Source organism: Carassius gibelio, chromosome A19 (genome assembly GCF_023724105.1).
Source record: "Carassius gibelio isolate Cgi1373 ecotype wild population from Czech Republic chromosome A19, carGib1.2-hapl.c, whole genome shotgun sequence".
NCBI lineage: Eukaryota > Metazoa > Chordata > Actinopteri > Cypriniformes > Cyprinidae > Carassius > Carassius gibelio.
In genome coordinates this window covers 28333657-28360796 of record NC_068389.1, presented here as the reverse complement: position 1 = coordinate 28360796, position 27140 = coordinate 28333657, and the positions used below count along the sequence as shown (strand labels likewise).

The 27140-nt window shown below is 34.5% G+C and overlaps 1 protein-coding gene and 1 long non-coding RNA gene across 2 annotated transcripts in view; one reads left to right on the top strand and one right to left on the bottom strand.

Moving 5' to 3' along the window:
• Positions 1 to 1211, top strand: part of LOC127935230 (uncharacterized) — a 40602-nt gene extending 39391 nt beyond the window's left edge. Inside the window, exon 3 of the long non-coding RNA XR_008148026.1 lies at positions 745 to 1211. This is a non-coding gene — a long non-coding RNA (uncharacterized LOC127935230). The remainder of the gene's footprint in view (positions 1 to 744) is intronic.
• Positions 1 to 27140, bottom strand: part of akap9 (A kinase (PRKA) anchor protein 9) — a 224801-nt gene that overhangs the window by 75786 nt on the left and 121875 nt on the right. The gene's annotated exons all lie outside the window — the stretch shown is intronic.

Genomic DNA, 27140 nt, shown 5'->3' with positions numbered 1-27140 from the left:
AGGAGAGTAAAGGGTAAGTTATCTTCCTATGAAAAATAAAAAAATGAAAATAAACAAACAACAACACAGATTGATACAGAACTCAGAAATTTTATTGTGGATTTATGATCAAATCAGCCTGTAAATGAATCATACTCCTCCAAGAAGACACAAGTAGTTCACACCAAACTTTTTCAACATGATGCCAATATACTGAAGATGTTAAATTGCGAATGGGTTTAGGATACCTTAAATGGTGTGGCCATACCGATTTATTAAAGTAACATAAAAAAATACAATAGTTATTTTACTATATCTTTAACATTCTTCATTCCAACTCTTCATAATTTTTTATATACGTAGAAGTCATCATTTGAAAGAAGCACAGCAAGTTTCATAGCTTTATCATTTTCAAGAGCCAGCTTAAAATTAAAACTATCATAACATATAAATCAAGCTTGCAATTCTTAGTACCAATAATGGCCACCAGATGGCGCTATATGATTACTTTTAAATAATTATTGTAGAAACAAGTATGATTTAAATAATTTATAGAAATCTTTCAAATAAAATAATATGTATTTTAGGAATTTTACTGATAAAATGACCCTCACTTAATTAGAATAACAAGCTGAAGTATTGTGAACTGTATATTAAGAATAATTCTTTATAGGCCTTACGGACAGATAAGTTTGGAGTGACTCTTGAAGGATCAGCACCACATCCTCTTTTACCACTGTTTAAAGAATTTATCTTACAGAACAGGTGCGAATTAATTTTGGATAGCTTGAATGGTTTTGTCATGGTGATTTTTTGAAATAACAGTAAAAAAGGAACCAGTAAATGTCTTTTATTTTTTTAAGTGCAGCTTCTAAACACTTCAACAAAATGTACACATAGAAGACAAGTCATGCTGAGGAAATATGCATAGTTTCATGACTATACAACACTATATGGATGATAGAAAATTAAAAAACTACCATACATCTGATGTCACTCTGTCCCTCTGGGTAATGTGTGTGTGTGTGTGTGTGTGTGTGTGTTTGTGTGTTAAGTGTGTGTGTGTTAAGTGTGTGTGCTGAGTTTGTGTGAATGTGTGGGAGAGGGGATGGGCTTGGTGTCAGAGAGAGAGAGAGAGAGAGAGAGAGGGAGGGAGACTTAATCATCTCTTTAATCACCAGCAGAAAAAAAAGCAATTTTGTGTTGTTGTTGTTTTTTCATCATTACAGCTTAAGAAATATCTTGGGCCTCAACATCAACTGTTGCTAGCCTACTCCCAAAATTAATAGTCATTAGTAAGCATTTTATAAATACAGCTATAATTAAATTGTTCATGGTTTACATGCACATTTATTTTGAGGAGATTAAAGGCTGTAATCTTCCTAAAAAAAAATAAAAATAAATAAATAAATAAAAAAAATAAACAAACACAGAACTCAGAAACATTTATTTCAAGATGCAATAAAAGAAAACTGTACACTATATATATATATATATATATATATATATATATATATATATATATATATATATATATATATATATATATATATATAATATATATAATAATGCATTTTATTTAAGGCGCCTTTCAAACCACTCAAGGTCACCGTACAACAAGTAACAACAGTAACAATATTAAAACAAAAAATAACAGCAAATAACAATGTCAGTAAAAAACCACAATAATATTAGAATAGCACAACATATTGTGGAGTGGAATACTATATTAAGACTTTATATATAGGCTTTATGAACAGATAGGTTTTGAGAGATTCTTGAAGTACTAGCATCACCTCCTCTTGTACGACGGTTTGAGGAATATATTTTCCAGATAGTACCGCCGCTCCCTATATGCAGAATACGCAGTCTTCGTAGGGCACCAACTCCCAGAGGGGGCACCATCCCAGTAGCTCAAAAAAAATAAAACATGCGCCATTCTCCCATCCGCGCTCGCGACCGCTCGGACATTTGCGGATGAATGTTCGTAATTGATGGATGGACATCTATGCCCGGGTAAAAGACATCAGCAATCGGGCACAGAGAAAAGAAAAATAAAGTAAAAAACAAAACAAAAACAGGCATAAAGTTGGCTTGGCATTGGACATTCGAGAGTCTCAAATTTAGGGGCCGTCTCTAAAGTTACATGTAATATTGTTATACACTTTTCTAACGTCAGTAGCATTTGAAGAGAATGACTTACAGTCATAAAAACAACTGTAATTGTTCATCTAGGTGACAGCTATAATGCACCATTAAATTGAATGTTTGATATTTATTAAAACAAACTGTAAGTCATATGTAAATTATGCTACTTTTTCACATGGGCTCAAAAGCAAATTTGAAGCTCAATAGCATTTGAGGAGAAAGACTTGCAGTCATAAACCAATTGTAATGTGTTCATTTAGGTGTCAGCTACGATGCACAACTTATACATTTTTTATATATATTAAAATAAAGTGTTACTAAAGTTATATATATTGTTCTGTGTATGTGATTTCAAAGTCTAGACGGGTCGGATTAACCCTTTAACTGCCATATCCCTTAAAATTTGATTGCCAGAGGGTTACTGTAAATGCTTATGCCCGCTGGGCACAGTTTTCCCGATGCCACCGGGGTGGCGTTGCACTGACGGCTTGAGCCCGCCATCGCTGCTTGCAGCTATATTTAGGGCTCAAGCCTGGAGGGCGAGAGCCCTATTGTTTTCCTTAGGATTATTTTTTATTATTATTATTTATTATTATTTTTTTCTAACGTTACGGGGGCTTTTGGGGTCCTTAACATGCTCGAAAACTCTTGAAAATTGGCACACAGATTGGAACCTGCGGCCATTAGGGTCGGGCAGAGACTGATACACGGGCGTGGCACAGGGGCTCTACAGCGCCCCCTGGAATACTGAGGGCCATATATCTTACATACTTGCACGTAGACACATGAAACTCGGTACACATGTAGATCTCATTAAACCAAACAACTTTCGTACTGCATGTCATAGGCTCCGCCCAACAGGAAGTTAGCTATTTAGGGTTTATTATTCATATTTTTGGTCAAAGTTGTGGGGGCTTTTGGGGTCCCTAACATACTCAAAAACTCTTGAAAATTTGCACACATTTTGGAATCTGTGCCCTTTAGGAGCCTGCAGAGGCTGGGACCCGGGCGTGGCACAGGGGCTCTACGGCGCCCCCTGGAACACAGTCATAAATGTTGATGTATAGCTCACACATACTTGCACATATTCATATGAAACTCAGTACACATATAGATCTCATTGTGCCGAACAATTTTCGTATCGCATGTCATTGGGCTCCGCCCAACAGGAAGTCAGCTATTTTGAGTTATGTAAAAAGCGCATGCTCTGGAATTTGATATACTTGTCATAGGTTTTTTACTCGTTTACCACCAAACTCGGTCAACATGATCTCAAGACATTGGGGATGAAAAATTGCCAGGGGATTTTTGATATCACGAACGGTTTGCTCGTGGCGAGGCGTTGAAATTATGGCGAGAATTGAGAAACAGGAAGTGTCTAATACCATCCACATACATTTCCTGATTTCAATCAAACTTCATCAGATTATTCATTGTATGATGTCGATCACATATATGTGACTATTAGGAGTCAAAGTTATAGCGCCACCAACTGGCAGCAGGAAGTGTGTCATTTTCAAAATGCTTTGAATTCAGCATCTTATTTTTACTCGATTTGCTTCAAACTTCATCAGAATAATGTTAAAACACAGCCGATATGAATCTGCTGGGGGAAATTGGATATCTAAAAATATTGTTGCCGTGGCAACATGTCAAACTGGAATACTTCTCAGGTGATTTTGAGGCATATAACATGCTTAGAATTTCATCAAACTCAGAACACATATCAGTATTAGTGACAGCTAGACACTGGCAAAAGTTCATAAGAGGGCGTGGAAGAGGCACTCTATAGCGCCACCTTTTGTCAAAAGTGGGGGGGTTAGTTTTAGCTACAGACACCAAACTCAGTACAAAAATTGTTCTTATCAAGACGGACAACTTTCTAATTCACAGTCATCAGCTACGACCAACAGGAAGTCGGCTATTTTGATTTGAATGTGGATTGTTTTTTACATTTAGCTGTGAATTAATGCATACTGCTCAGAGGAGAGTAACACTATACACACCAAACTTGGTCTACATGTTGAAAAAACATTGAGGAACTTAAATTGTGAATGGGTTTTGGATAGCTTGGATGGTTTTGTCGTGGTGATTTTTTTAAATGACAGTAAAGATGGAATTATTAATTTCCCTGCATTTTTAAATTCCAAACACTTCAAAACCTTTTTTCATACAGAAAAAAAAGTTATTCTGAGTAAATATGCATAGTTTCATGACTTTACAACACTGTATGGATAACAGAAAATTAAAAAACTGTCAGACATCTCATATCACTCTGTCCATCTGTTTGAGTGTGTGTGCTTAGACTTCCATTGACTGAGAGAAATAGCGCCCCTACAGGTGCAGTTACCGGACTAAAAAAGGGAGGAGACTGTCTTTTGGTTTCACTTTTAAATCGGTTAAAATACAAATAAATACTTGGATTTAATTCACACTGACAAGCTAAACCAACATATATGATTATTATCAGGTCAGGGCTCATTAATAATGGATGTGTGGTCAGTGATACGTGAGAAACACGAGAGATGAATCACCGCTCTGAGCAGGAGCGTGTGGAATGACGAGCTCAGAAAAAAACGAGTTTATTCTTGTTTTATAGCTATTAAAAATAAAGTATTGCAGCGATATCACACAATTCACCAATTAGAGCACACCAAGAGCTAAATTAAGATGTTTTTGAACTGTTTGTGTGAAAATGAAATATTCGCGGCTGCCTATCTGAAATCACTGCCTCCGATCAGCGCGCACAGTGTCACAAGTTCAAAACTAACGAATTTATTCTTGTTTAAGAGCTTTTTAAAATAAATTATTGCCATAAATGCACACAATACATCCATTATAACACAACACGAGCTAAATGCAGGTGTTTGTGACCCGTTTAAGTGTGCAAGACTATTTGAAAGCGCGACTGGCAGAATAACATATATCTCTCGAGCTGCAGGATTCTGCCTTTCGTCGTAAGAACGAACACATCAAGGACAAGATTATTTCAAAATACATAATAGCTTGGCTAATATAAACGAAAACAGCCACGTGAACATAAACTGTTGAGAAATAAATCTAAAGTGGATCTACTGGAATTTAATATTAAGTGACCGCATATACCAGCTGCTTCTGTCTTCAATTTTAATCTATATAAAAAATTAAACTCATTCATCTTGGCTGCTTGTTTAATGTGTGTACGTATCTATTTATTATTTTGCTCTAACAAGACTTAATCTATATTTAATTAAATCAATTACATTTTATTTTACATTTTATTTTTCCATTTCTGCATCTAAACGCCTAAAAACCTAAAACATGCTCTATTATACTATTGTTAGCAATTTCTTTATCGTCCAATTTATCTGGTGTACACGCTTTTATTTTCATAATAAACTTGTTTGTTAGATTATACACAGTTATAGTGGTCTATAATAAATATTGACAGGTTTTATTCAAGCTGTTTAGAATGAATGCAGTAGGCTAATTTTTTAAAATGTAAATCCAAAAAAATAAATAAAAATAAATAAATAAATAAAAAACATTGGAAAAGAATAACTTGTACTTTTTTATAAATTTTGTATAGTTTCATAGTTTATGCATTATAGTTATAAAAACAAACACATTTAGCCACTCACATAGAAATCTTAGGCCTTATCCTTTTCTGACAGTTTTAGGGATTTTTAAAAATCCTAAAAAACCTTATTTGTGCTGCAAATAATAATTTCAAACGAATTTGATACTGACCTCTGACATCCTGTGACATGATATTTATTTGAACTTACATAATCTCATGGATGTAACAGTAAATCTGTTCAGCTCACAGATCAAGACTAAGCTGTAATGCAAGCAGAACTTTCACAAATGCTTTTAGGTCAATAAAATCATTACAAAACACTTACAAATAATTTAAGGGATTTGATAACACTGTAAAATAATGTCTAATTTGTTAACATTAGCAAATGCATTGATAACACTTTATAATAACTGCACTCATTAGTAAATAGTCAGTTCATGCTTTATAAAGCCTTGTCCCAATATTAATAGTCAGTAGTAAGCAGTTTATAAATACAGCTATAAATAGCTTGTTCTTGGTTTATAAGCACATTTATTAAAAAGGAGAATAAAGGGTCAGTTATCTTCCTATGAAAAATAAAAAAAATAAAAAATAAACAAACAACACAGATTGATACAGAACTCAGAAATTTTATTGTGGATTTATGATAAACTCAGCCTGTAAATGAATTCATACTCCTCCAAGAAGACACAAGTAGTTCACACCAAACTGTTTTAACATGAAGCCAATATACTGAAGATGTTAAATTTCGAATGGGTTTAGGATACCTTAAATGGTGTGGCCATAGCGATTTATTAAAGTAACATAAAAAAATACAATAGTTATTTTACTATATCTTTAACATTTTTAATTCCAACTCTTCATAATTTTTTATATACGTAGAAGTCATCATTTGAAGGAAGCACAGTAAGTTTCATAGCTTTATCATTTTCAAGAGCCAGCATAAAATTAAAACTATCATAACATATAAATCAAGCTTGCAATTCTTAGTACCAATAATGGCCACCAGATGGAGCTATAGGATTACTTTTAAATAATTATTGTAGAAACAAGTATGATTTAAATCATTTATAGAAATCTTTCAAAGAAAAATAATATGAATTTTATGTATTTTACTGATAAAATGACCCTCACTTAATTAGAATAACAAGCCGAAGTATTGTGAACTGTATATTAAGAATAATTCTTTATAGGCTCTATGGACAAATACGTTTTGAGTGACTCTTGAAGGATCAGCACCACATCCTCTTTTACCACTGTTTAAAGAATGTATCTAACAGTACAGGTGCGGATGAATTTTGAATGGCTTGAATGGTTTTGTCGTGGTGATTTTTTGAAATAACAATAAAAAAGTAACCGGTAAATGTCTTTTATTTTTTTAAGTGCAGCTTCTAAACACTTCAAAAAAATGTAAACATAGAAGACAAGTCATTCTGAGGAAATATGCATGGTTTCATGACTATACAACACTATATGGATGATAGAAAATTAAAAAACTATCATACATCTGATGTCACTCTGTCCCTCTGTCACTGTGGGTAATGTGTCTGTGTGTGTGTGTGTGTGTGTGTATGTGTGTGTGTGTGTGTGTGTGTGTTAAGTGAATTAGGTGTGAAACTATCAGGGAGCATTTAGTCTCCAGCGCCAACATTTTACAGAACTGACACTTTCCTGGAGTCTCAGAATTACAATGTGCCAGGTTCTGAGAGATCGAAGATTCCAAAAAATGATTGAATTAGAATACCATGAAGTATTGTGAAATACTATATATTAAGACTTTATATATAGGCTTTATGAACAGATTAGAGTGACTCGTGAAGGACCAGCACCACCTTCTCTTGTCCGATGGTTTGAGGAATATATCTTCCAGAATCCGGGATTAAGATTTAGGAGCTCATTTTTATTCCACCTCCTTTCCTGAAAGTCTGTCTTGCAGAATTGACTAAAAATTAATCTTCACATTAATTCCTTATTATTTTGCAATTCTTTTTGTCAGTTCTTCTTGACCTGTTTTTTTCTTCTTCTTTTCTGACCTCATGACCCAGTCAGCATTTTTTGTACAATGGTCAAGTCTTAACTTATCCATTTCTGTATTGCATTTGTGTTTGATATTTATCATGGGTATTTCATAATTTTCGACTTTACAGTTTGAGTTAAAACTCTTTTTTAGCGCATTTCATCTGTAAAAGAAAACTAATAATTCTCAGCCTAATAATTCTGCACACATGAATATAAGGAGTTTTTCTCTTCCAGCTTTCCTTGACTATTGTATAGCACTCATAAATGATTAAATGAAAAATAATGGTAGTTATTAAGATTGATATGGTTTGGAATTGGTCAAATGTGCTTGGAAAAAAAATCACAATAAAACAATGTTTTAATGTTTAATTTTGGAAAATGAACTGACATGAATGAATGTTATATAAATATTGTTCATATTAACATAATGTTTAGAAATGAAATCTTATTGTAAAGTGTTACTAAAGTTAAATATATATTGTTCTGTGAATGTGATTTTAAAGTCTAGATGATTCGGATTAACCCTTTATCTGGCGTATCCTTTAAAACCTCACTGCCAGAGGGATATTGTGAATGCATGTGCCCGCTGGGCACAGTTTACCTGATGCCAACGGGGGTGGCGATGGCATTGGTGGCTTGAGCCCACCATCGCTGCTTGCAGCTATATTTCTTATTATTAGGGCTCAAGCCCAAAGGGCGAGAGGCCTATTGTTTTCCTTAGGATTATTTTTTATTATTATTATTAGGGCTCAAGCCCAAAGGGCGAGAGGCCTATTGTTTTCCTTAGGATTATTTTTTATTATTATTATTATTATTTTTTTTTTTTTCCAACGTCTCGGGGGCTTTTGGGGCCCTTAACGTGCTTAAAAAGTCTTGAAAATTGGCACACAGATTGGAACCTGCGGCCATTAGGGCCGGGCAGAGACTGATACATGGGCGTGGCACAGGGGCTCTACAGCGCCCCCTGGAATATGGAGGGCCATATATCATACATTCTTGCTCGTAGACGTATGAAACTCGGTACACATATAAATCTCATCAATCCAAACAACTTTTGTATTGCATATCATAGGCTCCGCCCAACAGGAAGTTTGCTATTTAGGGTTTAGTATTCAAATTTTTCGTCAAAGTTGTGGGGGCTTTGGGGGTCCTTAACATACTCAAAAACTCTTGAAAATTTGCGCACACTTTGGAATCTGTGGCCTTTAGGAGCCTGCAGAGGCTGGGACCCGGGCGTGGCACAGGGGCTCTACGGCGCCCCCTGGAACACAGTCAGAAATGTTGATGTATAGCTCACACATACTTGCACATATTCATATGAAACTCAGTACACATATAGATCTCATCGTGCCGAACAACTTTCGTATTGCATGTCATAGGCTCCACCCAACAGGAAGTCAGCTATTTAGAGTTATGTAAAAAGCGCATGCTCTGGAATTTGAAATACTTGTCATAGGTTTTTTTCTCGATTGCCGCCAAACTCGGTCAACATGATCTCAAGACACTGGGGATGAAAAATTGCCAGGGGATTTTTGATATCTCGAACGGTTTGCTCGTGGCGAGGCGTTGAAATTATGGCGATAAATTAGAAACAGGAAGTGTCTAATACCATCCACATACATTTCCTGATTTTAATCAAACTTCATCAGATTATTCGTTGTATGATGTCGATCGCATATATGTGACTATTAGGAGTCAAAGTTATAGCGCCACCAACTGGCAGAAGGAAGTGTGTCATTTTCAAAATGATTTGAATTCAGCATCTTATTATTACTCGATTTGCTTCAAACTTCATCAGAATAATGTTAAAACACAGCTGATATAAATCTGCAAGGGGGATATTGATATCTAAAAAATTGTTGCCGTGGCAACATGTCAAACTGGAATACTTCTCAGGTGATTTTGAGGCATATAACATGCTTAGAATTTCATCAAACTCAGAACACATATCAGTATTAGTGACAGCTAGACACTGGCAAAAGTTCATAAGAGGGCGTGGAATAGGCACTCTATAGCGCCACCTTTTGTCAAAAGTGGGGGGGTTAGTTTTAGCTACAGACACCAAACTCAGTACAAAAATTGTTCTTATCAAGACGGACAACTTTCTAATTCACAGTCATCAGCTACGACCAACAGGAAGTCGGCTATTTTGATTTGAATGTGGATTGTTTTTTACATTTATCTGTGAATTAATGCATACTGCTCAGAGGAGAGTAACACTATACACACCAAACTTGGTCTACATGTTGAAAAAACATTGAGGAACTTAAATTGTGAATGGGTTTTGGATAGCTTGGATGGTTTTGTCGTGGTGATTTTTTTAAATGACAATAAAGATGGAATTATTAATTTTCCTGCATTTTTAAATTCCAAACACTTCAAAACCTTTTTTCATACAGAAAAAAAAGTTATTCTGAGTAAATATGCATAGTTTCATGACTTTACAACACTGTATGGATAACAGAAAATTAAAAAAATGTCAGACATCTCATCTCACTCTGTCCATCTGTTTAAGTGTGTGTGCTTAGACTTCCATTGTCTGAGAGAAATAGCGCCCCTACAGGTTCAGTTACCGGACTAAAAAAGGGAGGAGACTGTCTTTTGGTTTCGATTTTAAATCGGTTAAAATACAAATAAATACTTGGATTTAATTCACAGTGACAAGCTAAACCAACATATATGATTATTATCAGGTCAGGGCTCATTAATAATTGATGTGTGGTCAGTGATACGTGAGAAACACGAGAGATGAATCACCGCTCTGAGCAGGAGCGTGTGGAATGATGAGCTCAGAAAAAACGAGTTTATTCTTGTTTTATAGCTATTAAAAATAAAGTATTGCAGCGATATCACACAATTCACCAATTAGAGCACACCAAGAGCTAAATTAAGATGTTTTTGAACTGTTTGTGTGAAAATGAAATATTTGCGGCTGCCTATCTGAAATCACCGCCTCCGATCATCGCGTACAATGTCCAGCACAAAACAAACGAATTTATTCTTGTTTAAGAGCTTTTTAAAATAAATTATTGCCATAAATGCACACAATACATCCATTATAACACAACACGAGCTAAATGCAGGTGTTTGTGACCCGTTTAAGTGCGCAAGACTATTTGAAAGCGCGACTGGCAGAATAACATATATCTCTCGAGCTGCAGGATTCTGCCTTTCGTCGTAAGAACGAACACATCACGGACAAGATTATTTCAAAATACATAATAGCTTGGCTAATATAAACGAAAACAGCCACGTGAACATAAACTGTTGAGAATTAAATCTGAAGTGGATCTACTGGATTTTAATATTAAGTGACCGCATATACCAGCTGCTTCTGTCTTCAATTTTAATCTATATAAAAAAATTAAACTCATTCATCTTGGCTGCTTTTTTAATGTGTGTACGTATTTATTTATTATTTTGCTCTAACAAGACTTAATCTATATTTAATTAAATCAATTACATTTTATTTTACATTTGATTTGTCCATTTCTGCATCTAAACGCCTAAAAACCTAAAACATGCTCTATTATACTATTGTTAGCAATTTCTTTATCGTCCAAGTTATCTGGTGTACACGCTTTTATTTTCATAATAAACTCGTTTGTTAGATTATACACAGTTATAGTGGTCTATAATAAATATTGACAGGTTTTATTCAAGATGTTTAGAATGATCGCCGTAGGCTAATTTTTTAAAATGTAAATCCAAAAAAAAAAAAAAAAAATTAAATAAATTAAAAACATTGGAAAAGAATAACTTGTACTTTTTTATACACTTTGTATAGTTTCATAGTTTATGCATTATAGTTATAAAAACAAACAAATTTAGCCACTCACATAGAAATCTTAGGCCTTATCCTTTTCTGACAGTTTTAGGGATTTTTAAAAATCCTAAAAAACCTTATTTGTGCTGCAAATAATAATTTCAAACTAATTTGATACTGACCTCTGACATCCTGTGACATGATATTTATTTGAATTTACATAATCTCATGGATGTAACAGTAAATCTGTTCAACTCACAGATCAAGACTAAGCTCTAATGCAAGCAGAACTTTCACAAATGCTTTTAGGTCAATAAAATCATTACAAAACACTTACAAATCATTTAAGGGATTTGATAACACTGTAAAATAATGTCTAATTTGTTAAGATTAGCAAATGCATTGATAACACTTTATAATAACTGCACTCATTAGTAAATAGTCAGTTCATGCTTCATAAAGCCTTGTCCCAATATTAATAGTCAGTAGTAAGCAGTTTATAAATACAGCTATAAATAGCTTGTTCTTGGTTTATAAGCACATTTATTAAAAAGGAGAGTAAAGGGTCAGTTATCTTCCTATGAAAAAAATAAATAAAAAATAAACAAACAACAACACTGATTGATACAGAACTCAGAAATGTTATTGTGGATTTATGATAAACTCAGCCTGTAAATGAATTCATTCTCCTCCAAGAAGACACAAGTAGTTCACACCAAACTGTTTTAACATGAAGCCATATACTGAAGATGTTAAATTGCGAATGGGTTTAGGATACCTTAAATGGTGTGGCCATAGCGATTTATTAAAGTAACATAAAAAAAATACAATAGTAATTTTACTATATCTTTAAAATTTTTAATTCCAACTCTTCATAATTTTTTATATACGTAGAAGTCATCATTTGAAGGAAGCACAGTAAGTTTCATAGCTTTATCATTTTCAAGAGCCAGCATAAATTTAAAACTATCATAACATATAAATCAAGCTTGCAATTCTTAGTACCAATAATGGCCACCAGATGGAGCTATAGGATTACTTTTAAATAATTATTGTAGAAACAAGTATGATTTAAATCATTTATAGAAATCTTTCAAAGAAAAATAATATGAATTTTATGTATTTTACTGATAAAATGACATTCACTTAATTAGAATAACAAGCTGAAGTATTGTGAACTGTATATTAAGAATAATTCTTTATAGGCTTTATGGACAGATACGTTTTGAGTGACTTGAAGGATCAGCACCACATCCTCTTTTACCACTGTTTAAAGAATGTATCTTACAGAACAGGTGTGAATGAATTTTGAATGGCTTGAATGGTTTTGTCGTGGTGATTTTTTAAAATATTAGTAAAAAAGTAACCAGTAAATGTCTTTTATTTTTTTAAGTGCAGCTTCTAAACACTTAAAAAAAATGTACACATAGAAGACAAGTCATTCTGAGGAAATATGCATAGTTTCATGACTATACAACACTATATGGATGATAGAAAATTAAAAAACTATCATACATCTGATGTCACTCTGTCCCTCTGTCACTGTGGGTAATGTGTGTGTGTGTGTGTGTGTGTGTGTGTGTGTTAAGTGAATTAGTTGTGAAACTATCAGGGAGCATTTAGTCTCCAGTGCCAACATTTTACAGAACTGCCACTTTCCTGGAGTCTCAGAATTACAATGTGTCAGGTTCTGAGAAATCAAAGATTCCAAAAAATGATTTAATTAGAATACCATGAAGTATTGTGAAATACTACATATTAAGACTTTATATATAGGCTTTATGAACAGATTAGAGTGACTCGTGAAGGACCAGCACCACCTCCTCTTGTCCGATGGTTTGAGGAATATATTTTCCTGAATCCGGGGTTAAGATTTAGGAGCTCATTTTTATTCCACCTCCTTTCCTGAAAGTCTGTCTTGCAGAATTTACTAAAAATTAATCTTCACATTAATTCCTAATTATTTTGCAATTATTTTTGTCAGTTCTTCTTGACCTGTTTTTTTTTTTCTTCTTCTTTTCTGACCTCATGACCCAGTCAGCATTTTTGTACAATGGTCAAATCTTAACTTATCCATTTCTGTATTGCATTTGTGTTTGATATTTCTCATGGGTATTTCATAATTTTCGACTTTGAGTTAAAAACGTTTGAGTTAAAACTCTTTTTTAGCGCATTTCATCTGTAAAAGAAATCATGCCTAATGATTCTGCACATGAATATAAGGAGTTTTTCTCTTCCAGCTTTCCTGGACTATTGTATAGCACTCATAAATGATTAAATAAAAAATAATGGTAGTTATTAAGATTGATATGGCTTGGAATTGGTAAAATGTGCTTGGAAAAAAAATCACAATAAAACAATGTTTTAATGTTTAAGTTTGGAATATTAAATGACATGAATGAATGCTATATAAATATTGTTCATGTTAACATAATGTTTATAAATGAAATCTTATTGTAAAGTGTTACTAAATATATATATATATATATATATATATATATATATATATATATATATATATATATTGTTCTGTGAATGTGATTTTAAAGTCTAGATGATTCGGATTAACCCTTTAACCGCCATACCCTTTAAAACCTCACTGCCAGAGGGATATTGTGAATGCATGTGCCCGCTGGGCACAGTTTACCTGATGCCACCGGGGGTGGCGATGGCATTGGTGGCTTGAGCCCGCCATCGCTGCTTGCAGCTATATTTATTATTATTTTTTTCCAACGTCTCGGGGGCTTTTGGGGCCCTTAACGTGCTTAAAAAGTCTTGAAAATTGGCACACAGATTGGAACCTGCGGCCATTAGGGCCGGGCAGAGACTGATACACGGGCGTGGCACAGGGGCTCTACAGCGCCCCCTGGAATATGGAGGGCCATATATCATACATTCTTGCTCGTAGACGTATGAAACTCGGTACACATATAAATCTCATCAATCCAAACAACTTTTGTATTGCATATCATAGGCTCCGCCCAACAGGAAGTTGGCTATTTAGGGTTTAGTATTCAAATTTTTCGTCAAAGTTGTGGGGGCTTTTGGGGTCCTTAACATACTCAAAAACTCTTGAAAATTTGCGCACACTTTGGAATCTGTGGCCTTTAGGAGCCTGCAGAGGCTGGGACCCGGGCGTGGCACAGGGGCTCTACGGCGCCCCCTGGAACACAGTCAGAAATGTTGATGTATAGCTCACACATACTTGCACATTTTCATATGAAACTCAGTACACATATAGATCTCATCGTGCCGAACAACTTTCGTATTGCATGTCATAGGCTCCGCCCATCAGGAAGTCAGCTATTTAGAGTTATGTAAAAAGCGCATGCTCTGGAATTTGAAATACTTGTCATAGGTTTTTTTCTCGATTGCCGCCAAACTTGGTCAACATGATCTCAAGACACTGGGGATGAAAAATTGCCAGGGGATTTTTGATATCTCGAACGGTTTGCTCGTGGCGAGGCGTTGAAATTATGGCGAGAAATGAGAAACAGGAAGTGTCTAATACCGTCCACATACATTTCCTGATTTTAATCAAACTTCATCAGATTATTCGTTGTATGATGTCGATCGCATATATGTGACTATTAGGAGTCAAAGTTATAGCGCCACCAACTGGCAGAAGGAAGTGTGTCATTTTCAAAATGATTTGAATTCAGCATCTTATTATTACTCGATTTGCTTCAAACTTCATCAGAATAATGTTAAAACACAGCTGATATAAATCTGCAAGGGGGATATTGATATCTAAAAAATTGTTGGCGTGGCAACATGTCAAACTGGAATACTTCTCAGGTGATTTTGAGGCAAATAACATACTTAGAATTTCACAAAACTTTGAACACACATCAGTATTTCTGATAGGAACTTAAATTGTGAATGGATTTTGGATAGCTTGAATGGTTTTGCCGTGGTGATTTTTTTAAATGACCTTACAAAGGGAATCATTATTGTATTTTTAAATTGCAGCTTCCAAACACGTCAAAGAATTTTTTCATACAGATGAAAAAGTCATTCTGAGGAAATATGCATAGTTTCACGACTTTACAACACTGTATGGATAACAGTAAATTAAAAAAACTGTCAGACATCTCATCTCACTCTGTCCCTCTGTTTTAGTATATGTGCTTCAGACTTCCATTGTCTGAGAGAAATAGCGCCCCTACAGGTTCAATTCCCGGACTTTTACTTTCACTTTTAAATCGGTTAAAAATACAAACAAATACTTAGATTTAATTCACACTGACAAGCTAAACCAACATATCTGATTATTACCGGTTCAGGGCTCATGGATAAATTATTTCTGGCCAGAGATACGTGAGAAATAGGAGAGATGAATCACCGCTGTGATCACGAGCGTCTGGAGTAAAGAGCTCAGAGAAAACGAATTTATTCCTGTTTTAAAGCTTTTAAAAATAAATTATTACAGCGATATCACACAATCAACCAATTAGAACACACCAAGAGCTAAATTAAGATGTTTTTGAACTGTTTGTGTGAAAATGAAATATTTGCAGCTGCCTATCTGAAATCACCGCCTCCGATCAGCGCGTACAGTGTCCAGCTCAAAACAAACGAATTTATTCTTGTTTAAGAGCTTTTTTAAATAAAATATTACCACAAATGCACACAATAAACCCATTGTAACACAACAAGAGCTAAATACAGGTGTTTGTGACCCGTTTAAGTGTGCAAGACTATTTGAAAGCGCGACTGGCAGAATAACATATCTCTCGAGCTGCAGGTTTCTGTCTTTCGTCGTACGAACGAACACATCACGGACAAGATTATTTCAAAATACATAATAGTTTGGCGAATATAAACGAAAACAGCCACGTGAACATAAACTGGATCTACTGGATTTGAATATTAAAGTGACCACATTTACCACTTGCTTCTGTCTTCAATTTTAATCTATATAAAAAAGGAAACTCATTCGACTTGGCTGCTTTTTTAATGTGTGCGTATTTATTTATTTATCTTTTTATACATTTTGTATAATTTCATAGTTTGTGTATTACAATTATAAAAACAAAAATAAAAATATAGCTGCAAGCAGCGATGGCGGGCTCAAGCCACCAATGCCATCACCACCCCGGTGGCATCAGGTAAACTGTGCCCAGCGGGCACATGCATTCACAATATCCCTCTGGCAGTGAGGTTTTAAAGGATAGAGGGGAGCGTAGAGGGGAGCGTGCATTTGCAGTGGCTGGGCCACGACTCTGGAATACCCTGCCTTTAGAGATCAGACTGGCCCCTTCCTTGTCTATTTTTAAATCTTTGCTAAAAACTTTTGTATTTTCCTTAGTGTACTGACTACTGTGTTATGCTACATTTTGAAATGGGTGGTTTTAAATTTTTTGTCTGGTCTATTTTTATGTATGTGTAATATTCTTGCTCTTATGTTAAAGCACTTTGGTCAGCCAGGAGGCTGTTGTAAATGCGCTATACAAATAAATTGAACTTGAACTAGAACTTGAACTTGATATGGCAGTTAAAGGGTTAATCCGAATCATCTAGACTTTAAAATCACATTCACAGAACAATATATATATATATATATATATATATATATATATATATATAACTTTAGTAACACTTTACAATAAGATTTCATTATAAACATTATGTTAACATGAACAATATTTATATAGCATTCATTCATGTCAGTTAATATTCCAAACTTAAACATTAAAACATTGTTTTATTGTGATTTTTTTCCAAGCACATTTTACCAATTCCAAACCATATCAATCTTAATAACTACCATTATTTTTTATTTAATCATTTATGAGTGCTATACAATAGTCCAGGAAAGCTGGAAGAGAAAAACAGGTCAAGAAGAACTGACAAAAAGAATTGCAAAAGAATTAGGAATTAATGTGAAGATTAATTCTAGTCAATTCTGCAAGACAGACTTTCAGGAAAGGAGGTGGAATAAAAATGAGCTCCTAAATCTTAATCCCAGATTCTGGAAGATATATTCCTCAAACCATCGGACAAGAGAAGGTGGTGCTGGTCCTTCACGAGTCACTCTAATCTGTTCATTAAGCCTATATATAAAGTCTTAATATATAGTATTTCACAATACTTCATGGTATTCTAATTAAATCATTTTTTGGAATCTTAGATCTCTCAGAACCTGACACATTGTAATTCTGAGACTCCAGGAAAGTGGCAGTTCTGTAAAATGTTGGCGCTGGAGACTAAATGCTCACTGATAGTTTCACACCTAATTCACTTAAAACACACACAAACACACACACACACACACACAGTGACAGAGGGACAGAGTGACATCAGATGTATGTTTTTTAATTTTCTGTCATCCATATAATGTTGTATAGTCATGAAACTATGCATATTTCCTCAGAATGACTTGTCTTCTATGTGTACATTTTTTTGAAGTGTTTAGAAGCTGCACTTTTTTTTACTGGTTCCTTTTTTACTATTATTTCAAAAAATCACCACGACAAAACCATTCAAGCTATCCAAAATTCATTCACACCTGTTCTGTAAGATTAATTCTTTAAACAGTGGTAAAAGAGGATGTGGTGCTGAACCTTCAAGAGTCACTTAAAACGTATCTGTCCATAAAGCCTATAAAGAATTATTCTTAATATACAGTTCACAATACTTCAGCTTGTTATTCTAATTAAGTGAGGGTCATTTTATCAGTAAAATACATAAAATACATATTATTTTATTTGAAAGATTTCTATAAATTATTTAAATCATACTCGTTTCTCCAATAATTATTTAAAAGTAATCCTATAGCTCCCTCTGGTGGCCATTATTGGTACTAAGAATTGCAAGCTTGATTTATAAGTTATGATAGTTTTAATTTTATGCTGGCTCTTGAAAATGATAAAGCTATGAAACTTACTGTGCTTCCTTCAAATGAGGACTTCTACTTATATAAAAAATTATGAAGAGTTAGAATTAAAAATTTTAAAGATATAGTAAAATAACTATTGTATTTTTTATGTTACTTTAATAAATCTCTATGGCAACACCATTTAAGCTATCCTAAACCCATTCACAATTTAACATCTCAGTATATTGGCATCATGTTGAAAAAGGAGTATGGAGTAGTATGAGGAGGAGTATGAATTCATTTACAGGCTGATTTTATCATAAATCCACAATAAAATTTATTTTTCTGTTCTGTATCAATCTGTGTTGTTGTTTGTTTATTTTTATCTTTTATTTTTCATAGGAAGATAACTGATCCTTTACTCTCCTTTTTAATAAATGTGCTTATAAACCAAAAACAAGCTATTTATAGCTGTATTTATAAACTGCTTACTACTGACTATTAATATTGGGACAAGGCTTTATAAAGCATGAACTGACTATTTACTTTTTGAGTTTGAAATTATTATTTGCAGCACAAATTAGGGTTTTTTAGGATTTTTAAAAATCCCTAAAACTGTCAGAAAAGGATAAGGCCTAAGATTTCTATGTGAGTGGCTACATTTATTTGTTTTATAACTATAATGCATAAACTATGAAATTATACAAAATGTATAAAAAAGTACAACAGTCATTGTTTTCCAATGTTTTTTTTTTTTTTTTTTTTTGGATTTACATTAAAAAAAATTAGCCTACTGCAATCATTCTAAACAGCTTGAATAAAACCTGTTAATATTTATTATAGACCACTGTAACTGTGTATAATCTAACAAACAAGTTTATTATGAAAATAAAAGTGTGTACACCAGATAAATTGGACGATAAAGAAATTGCTAACAATAGTATAATAGAGCATGTTTTATGTTTTTAGGCGTTTAGATGCAGAAATGGACAAATAAAATGTAAAATAAAATGTAATTGATTTAATTAAATATAGATTAATTCTTGTTAGAGCAAAATAATAAATAAATAAATAAATACGCACACACATTAAAAAAGCAGCCAAGATGAATGAATTTCATTTTTTATATAGATTAAAATTGAAGACAGAAGCAGCTGGTATATGCGGTCACTTAATATTCAAATCCAGTAGATCCACTTCAGATTTATTTCTCAACAGTTTATGTTCACGTGGCTGTTGTCGTTTATATTCGCCAAGCTATTATGTATTTTGAAATAATCTTGTCCGTGATGTGTTCGTTCGTACGACGAAAGACAGAAACCTGCAGCTCGAGAGATATGTTATTCTGCCAGTCTCGCTTTCAAATAGTCTTGCGCACTTAAACGGGTCACAAACACCTGCATTTACCTCTTGATGTGTTACAATGGGTTTATTGTGTGCATTTGTGGTAATGTTTTATTTAAAAAAGCTCTTAAACAAGAATAAATTCGTTTGTTTTGAGCTGGACACTGTACGCGCTGATCGGAGGCGTGATTTCAGATAGGCAGCCACAAATATTTCATTTTCACACAAACAGTTCAAAAACATCTGAATTTAGCTCTTGGTGTGTTCTAATTGGTTGATTGTGTGATATCGCTGTAATAATTTATTTTTAAAAGCTTTAAAACAGGAATAAATTCGTTTTCTCTGAGCTCTTTACTCCAGACGCTCGTGATCACAGCGGTGATTCATCTCTCCTATTTCTCACGTATCTCTGGCCAGAAATAATTTATCCATGAGCCCTGAACCGGTAATAATCAGATATGTTGGTTTAGCTTGTCAGTGTGAATTAAATCTAAGTATTTGTTTGTATTTTTAACCGATTTAAAAGTGAAAGTAAAAGTCCGGGAATTGAACCTGTAGGGGCGCAATTTCTCTCAGACAATGGAAGTCTGAAGCACACATACTCAAACAGAGGGACAAAGTGAGATGAGATGTCTGAGAGTTTTTTAATTTTCTGTTATCCATACAGTGTTGTAAAGTCGTGAAACTATGCATATTTCCTCAGAATGACTTTTTCATCTGTATGAAAAAATTATTTGACGTGTTTGGAAGCTGCAATTTAAAAATACAATAATGATTCCCTTTGTAAGGTCATTTAAAAAAATCACCACGGCAAAACCATTCAAGCTATCCAAAATCCATTCACAATTTAAGTTCCTATCAGAAATACTGATGTGTGTTCAGAGTTTTGTGAAATTCTAAGTATGTTATTTGCCTCAAAATCACCTGAGAAGTATTCCAGTTTGACATGTTGCCACGCCAACAATTTTTTAGATATCAATATCCCCCTTGCAGATTTATATCGGCTGTGTTTTAACATTATTCTGATGAAGTTTGAAGCAAATTGAGTAATAATAAGATGCTGAATTCAAATCATTTTGAAAATGACACACTTCCTTCTGCCAGTTGGTGGCGCTATAACTTTGACTCCTTATAGTCACATATATGCGATCGACATCATACAACGAATAATCTGATGAAGTTTGATTCAAATCAGGAAATGTATGTGGACGATATTAGACACTTCCTGTTTCTCATTTCTCGCCATAATTTCAACGCCTCGCCACGAGCAAACCGTTCGAGATATCAAAAATCCCCTGGCAATTTTTCATCCCCAGTGTCTTGAGATCATGTTGACCGAGTTTGGCGGCAATCGAGAAAAAAACCTATGACAAGTATTTCAAATTCCAGAGCATGCGCTTTTTACATAACTCTAAATAGCTGACTTCCTGTTGGGTGGAGCCTATGACATGCAATACGCAAGTTTTTCGGCACAATGAGATCTATATGTGTACTGAGTTTCTTATGAAAATGTGCAAGTATGTGTGAGCTATACATCAACATTTCTGACTGTGTTCCAGGGGGCGCCGTAGAGCCCCTGTGCCACGCCCGGGTCCCAGCCTCTGCAGGCTCCTAAAGGCCACAGATTCCAAAGTGTGCGCAAATTTTCAAGAGTTTTTGAGTATGTTAAGGACCCCAAAAGCACCCACAACTTTGACGAAAAATTTGAATACTAAACCCTAAATAGCCAACTTCCTGTTGGGCGGAGCCTATGATATGCAATACAAAAGTTGTTTGGATTGATGAGATTTATATGTGTACCGAGTTTCATACGTCTACGAGCAAGAGTGTATGATATATGGCCCTCCATATTCCAGGGGGCGCTGTAGAGCCCCTGTGCCACGCCCGTGTATCAGTCTCTGCCCGGCCCTAATGGCCGCAGGTTCCAATCTGTGTGCCAATTTTCAAGACTTTTTAAGCACGTTAAGGGCCCCAAAAGCCCCCGAGACGTTGGAAAAAAATAATAATAATAATAATAATAAAAAATAATCCTAAGGAAAACAATAGGCCTCTCGCCCTTTGGGCTTGAGCCCTAATTAGCCACTCACATAGAAATAGCTTAGGCCTTAACCTTTTTCTGACAGTTTTAGGGATTTTTAAAAATCCTAAAAAAAAACTTATTTGTGCTGCAAATAATAATTTCAAACTCATTTGATACTGACCTATGACATCCTGTGACATTATATTTATTTTAATTTACATAATCTCATGGATGTAACAGTAAATCTGTTCAGCTCACAGATCAATACTAAGCTGTAATACAAGCAGAACTTTCACAAATGCTTATGAGTCATTTAAGGATTTGATTACACTGTAAAATAATGTCTAATTTGTTAACATTAGCAAATGCATTGATAACACTTTATAATAACTGCACTCATTAGTAAATAGTCAGTTCATGCTTTATAAAGCCTTGTCCCAATATCAATAGTCAGTAGTAAGCAGTTTATAAATACAGCTATAAATAGCTTGTCCTTGGTTTATAAGCACATTTATTAAAAAGGAGAGTAAGTTATCTTCCTATGAAAAATAAAAGATAAAAATAAACAAACAACACAGATTGATACAGAACTCAGAAATTTTATTGTGGATTTATGATAAAGCCTGCAAATGAATTCATACTCCTACTCATACTACTCCATACTCCTTTTTCAACATTATGCCTATATACTGAGATGTTAAATTGTGAATGGGTTTAGGATAGCTTAAATGGTGTTGCCATAGAGATTTATTAAAGTAACATAAAAAAATACAATAGTTATTTTACTATATCTTTACAATTTTTCATTCTAAATCTTCATAATTTTTTATATAAGTAGAAGTCCTCATTTGAAGGAAGCACAGTAAGTTTCATAGCTTTATCACTTTCAAGAGCCAGCATAAAATTTAAACTATCATAACTTATAAATCAAGCTTGCAATTCTTAGTACCTATAATGGCCACCAGAGGGAGCTATAGGATTACTTTTAAATAATTATTGTAGAAACGAGTATGATTTAAATCATTTATAGAAATCTTTCAAAAAAAAAAATGAATTGTATATATTTTACTGATAAAATGACCCTCACTTAATTAGAATAACAAGCTGAAGTATTTTGAACTGTATATTAAGAATAATTCTTTATAGGCTTTATGGACAGATAACGTTTTGAGTGACTCTTGAAGGTTCAGCACCACATCCTCGTTTACCACTGTTTAAAGAATTAATCTTACAGAATAGGTGTGAATGAATTTTGGATAGCTTGAATGGTTTTGCCGTGATGATTTTTTGAAATAATAGTAAAAAAGGAACCAGTAAATGTCTTTTTATTTTTTTTTAAAGTGCAGCTTCTAAACACTTAAAAAAAAAAAATGTACACATAGAAGACCAGTCATTCTGAGGCATATTTCCTCAGAATGACTGGTCTCATGACCATAGTGAAGGAGTGGATGCCGAGTTGCCATATCCTTCATACCAGAGATGGGACCAAGTCCCCATGTCTGCTTCATACTGATATTATATTATATTATTACATGATTTCTTGTTTGACTATTAATCAAGTTATAGCAAGAGTGAAATGTGTAACCTTATGTGTGCTGTATTTCTTTTCCTCAAGATTAATGTCCACATATTATGTGTGTGTATCCAACAGTAATGATAAGACACTTGCCAGTGCTAGAAAGCCTTGAATTTTAGATAAGTTCTCTGTGTGTTAGTATCTGTCTGTACAGGGAGAAGCTCAGACAGTCCCAGGACAAACGATCAACTGCCAGTGTCCAGCATATCAGATATACGTCTTTGGAGAGTTTTATCTAGGTTTTGGAACCAATCAGAATTTTGTTGACTTATGTATTGACGCAATTAGTATCCTCTGTCAGGGTATAACTGTGGTTGATTTTGTATTGTACTGGGGGGCGGCCTGCGAACTCCTTCGAGAGTGTTGAAGCTGACTTCTGCGTGATGAGATTGCAAACTATTTTCTTCAAGTAAAATTATTATTATTAATTGAACTCATCTCTGAGTCCTGGTCTTCATTGCGACATATCTGGTCCTTGGGTTTTAACTGTAAATTCCCCTACAGTTAATGGTGGAGGATCGGCGGGCAATAGTTCTTTGTTGACATCCCTGATCAATCATCAAACCAAGGTAGGAAAGACTTTAGATTTAATATTATTGGTTAGGAACTGTCTGTAAGTGGAGGGGGTCGAGAGAAGGAGGAACGATAGACTCACTCAGACGTGAGGGGGTAGACACCAGCTCCAGGGTGGAGTAGGTAAATTGGTGTCACAATATACCTGTAAATAAGTAACCTTGTGAGTATAAGGGGTACAAGTACACATCGGTAGGTCTTGATATAAGATATTTAGAGATGTGTACAGTTACAGAGGGAACAGGTGCACACCTATAGGTCTTAGAGAGAGACGTAAAAATTTGTTTCTAGGTGTGCACAGTCCAGGGGGGGACAAAAACGCATTCTTAACAGGCATGTGAACCCGTAAAGGGCAGTGCTGGGTCAAGCACCGAGGGACAAGGGACACATAGGGCCGTAAATAGGCAGTGCTGGGTCAAGCACAGAGAGCCAAAAAGCACGAGAGGCCATAAAGGGCAGTGCATTTACTGCCAGGTAAGCCAAAGTAGGGGTATGGGAAATCCCGAGAAGAATGTAAGACGCTAGACGGGGGTTCTAGTCGTATCTCGCTCTTCCAACTCTCGATCACCCACCATTACAGACGGGGGCGCCCTGAGCTTAGAAATAGGCCAGGTCAGTGGTTAGGGAAAAGAGTATCCAAAATTAGTGTTTAAAAATAAATAGTGATAATTCATATGTGCACCTATAAAAATATAGGGATATATGCAAAGGGAAAGTGTTGATTGATCTGGGATGCCTCAGGAACAACCCCAAAAGAGCTAAAATGTAGTTTTCATGACCCTGATTGGATTGGACCAGTATATGGAAATTCTGGAATATACTTTGCAGTTTCATCACGCAGAAGTCAAGTGCTGTTGGTAAGATCGCCGCCTCAATATGTTTTTGGTTTATGATAGAAATATGACTGACAAATTAGGTAACCTGGTCAGCCCTGATAGAAATAATGAAACAGAAGAGAGCAAATGCTGTAAACAGTTTGGCTCTGAAGCTCTGACTTATATATATATATATATATATATATATTAAAAATATATATATTCTCTGAATTCATTTAAAGAATGATCAGTCTGAGCTTTAATTCTGATTGTAATGTTAAAACAAAAACTTGATTGGCTTTAAACTTAGAAAGAACCTGAGAAATAAACATTTATAAATGTATGTGCCGATTTGTTAAAAATAATCCCAGAAGTAACTGAGTGATGATTTAATCTGATTCTCTGTGCATAGAAGGTTTAAATGACAAAGAATGATATCATAAGACCTGTTCCAGTTCCTATATAATTGTTGAAAGTCCTGACAAGGAATACTGAACAGAATTCTGGGTTAGTGAAAAAAAAAAAAACTGTAGGCACAGAAATTGGCAGTGGCATTTTGGAAAAACTTAGAAGCTTATGTTTTGTTAAAAAAGATAAAATTACTTTGACTACAATGAAGCCGTTGTTTTATCTCATGCTGGCCCCCACCATGACTCTGGCTCAAGCTTTGAAAGTACCAGAGACATGTTCTGAGTAAAAAAAAAAAAAAAAAAAAAAAATGTAATTCCTATATTTACTAATGTTTGGCCAAAAGAGTAATTTTATTGTTGGATTGCAAAATTGTAGTCACGCAGCATCATAAAAAAAAAGAAGAGAAAAGAAAATTATTTTTTGTTTATGAGATGATAAAGTTGTAAACAAGTAACATAAACGGGGGTTTCAAAGTAACTTTGAAGACAGCATGCTAGCAAGACCCAAAGTAATATACCTGGGTCAGATAACCTCTGACAGATTTAAAACCAATGTTGAAATTCAGAAGCCATGGCCAGAATTAAGTGAATGGATAAATACAAGTTGATGTACAAGTAATGACAATGACTGCAAAGAACTTTGAGAAACATTTGAGTTGCGAAAATAAAGTAAAAATACAAATATAAAGATGTTTGTTTTTAAAATGCATATAATTTCTGACAAGTTTTAAACTGGGCTAGAGTAAAATGATAGTACGATGAAATTATGTTAAAAATGAATGAAAATGCATTGTTATGAGTCCTGAATCCCTCAGAGTTCTCTCTCTCTCATTCAAAGTAAGCTAAAATGCCATTATCTGAGCTTATGTTTAAGTGATAAGATATTTATAGTACAGCACAGTGTTTCAGTCAAATCATAGGCAGAGATGCTAAAGGACATGCTAAAAAGAGTTCAGATTTAATGCATTAAGATGGCAATTGGTAGTTGAATGTTCAACTGCCCAATGCATGTAAGAAATAAGAGATTATAAAAATAATGAATAACAATTTAGGAGCAATTGTTGAAGAGACATGAGGTCTTTAAAATCATAATACAGACCCTGAGCTATAGATGTAAATAATTTTGAATAGTTAAACAGTTGTATTGCTATTTGTTCTATGACCAGTAACTTATCTGTCTTATTTTTAGTCTCCACCATCATACAGGGCCTGATGGCTGCAGCTACAGAAGCAACAGAAAATTACAATGAATGGACGGGTGTGAAAAATAAATTCACTGAGTAATCTCAGCATGATAGTTTGGAGGTATCCAATTGAGTTTAGCGATTAAATATTAGTTTGATTAACATTTTTCAATGTTTTAACACTAGTAGGTGCTGTCAATGGCTCTCATGGTTCTTGAGTGCACCTTTCCTAAGCTGCAGGAAATACTGGATTCTGGAAGAAGACTGTCGAGGATGTTGCAACGGGAAAGAGTGGTTACCAGTGTGCATGAGGTGATTTCTCAATGACGGGTAAGATCCTCTTCTGGCCAATAGGGGACAACCTAAGGCAGGGGGTCACCGCCACTGGGCACCTGCCCTGAAGGGAGGTGTTATATGTGAGATGGTAGTGGAGTTGAGCAGATGCTTGATAGGCCTAGAGCATCATTAAGAGGGGAACTGTATGAAGTACAGCAATCTGCCTCAAAATGTGAGCTCCTCCAGACCTGATCACCAGCAACCGCATTCCTTGACTGATTGTTGTGACAAGCGTCCACAACTTGATGCAACTATGCCAGTGGATCACACCCTGAGGACAAGGAGCTTATTTATAAAAAGTTAATGGCAATGGGCTTTCAAGAACCATCTGAGACCATGTGATGACAGCCATTATTTTGAGACAAAAATTTCTTATGAGGCTAAAATGATATTGAACTAATATGTCTATATCATAGTCTTTACTCATGCAGGTCATTAGGCATGGCATAAGATGATTACAAGATATGGTGGTGGCTAAAAATGAAGACTGCTTCTGCTTAATCAAGAGATGGTTTAGATAACAAAGGTTAAGGGAATTAAGCATGTAAGGTAAAAATAATTTTAAAGAAATGTTCCTAGCATTATGTATTT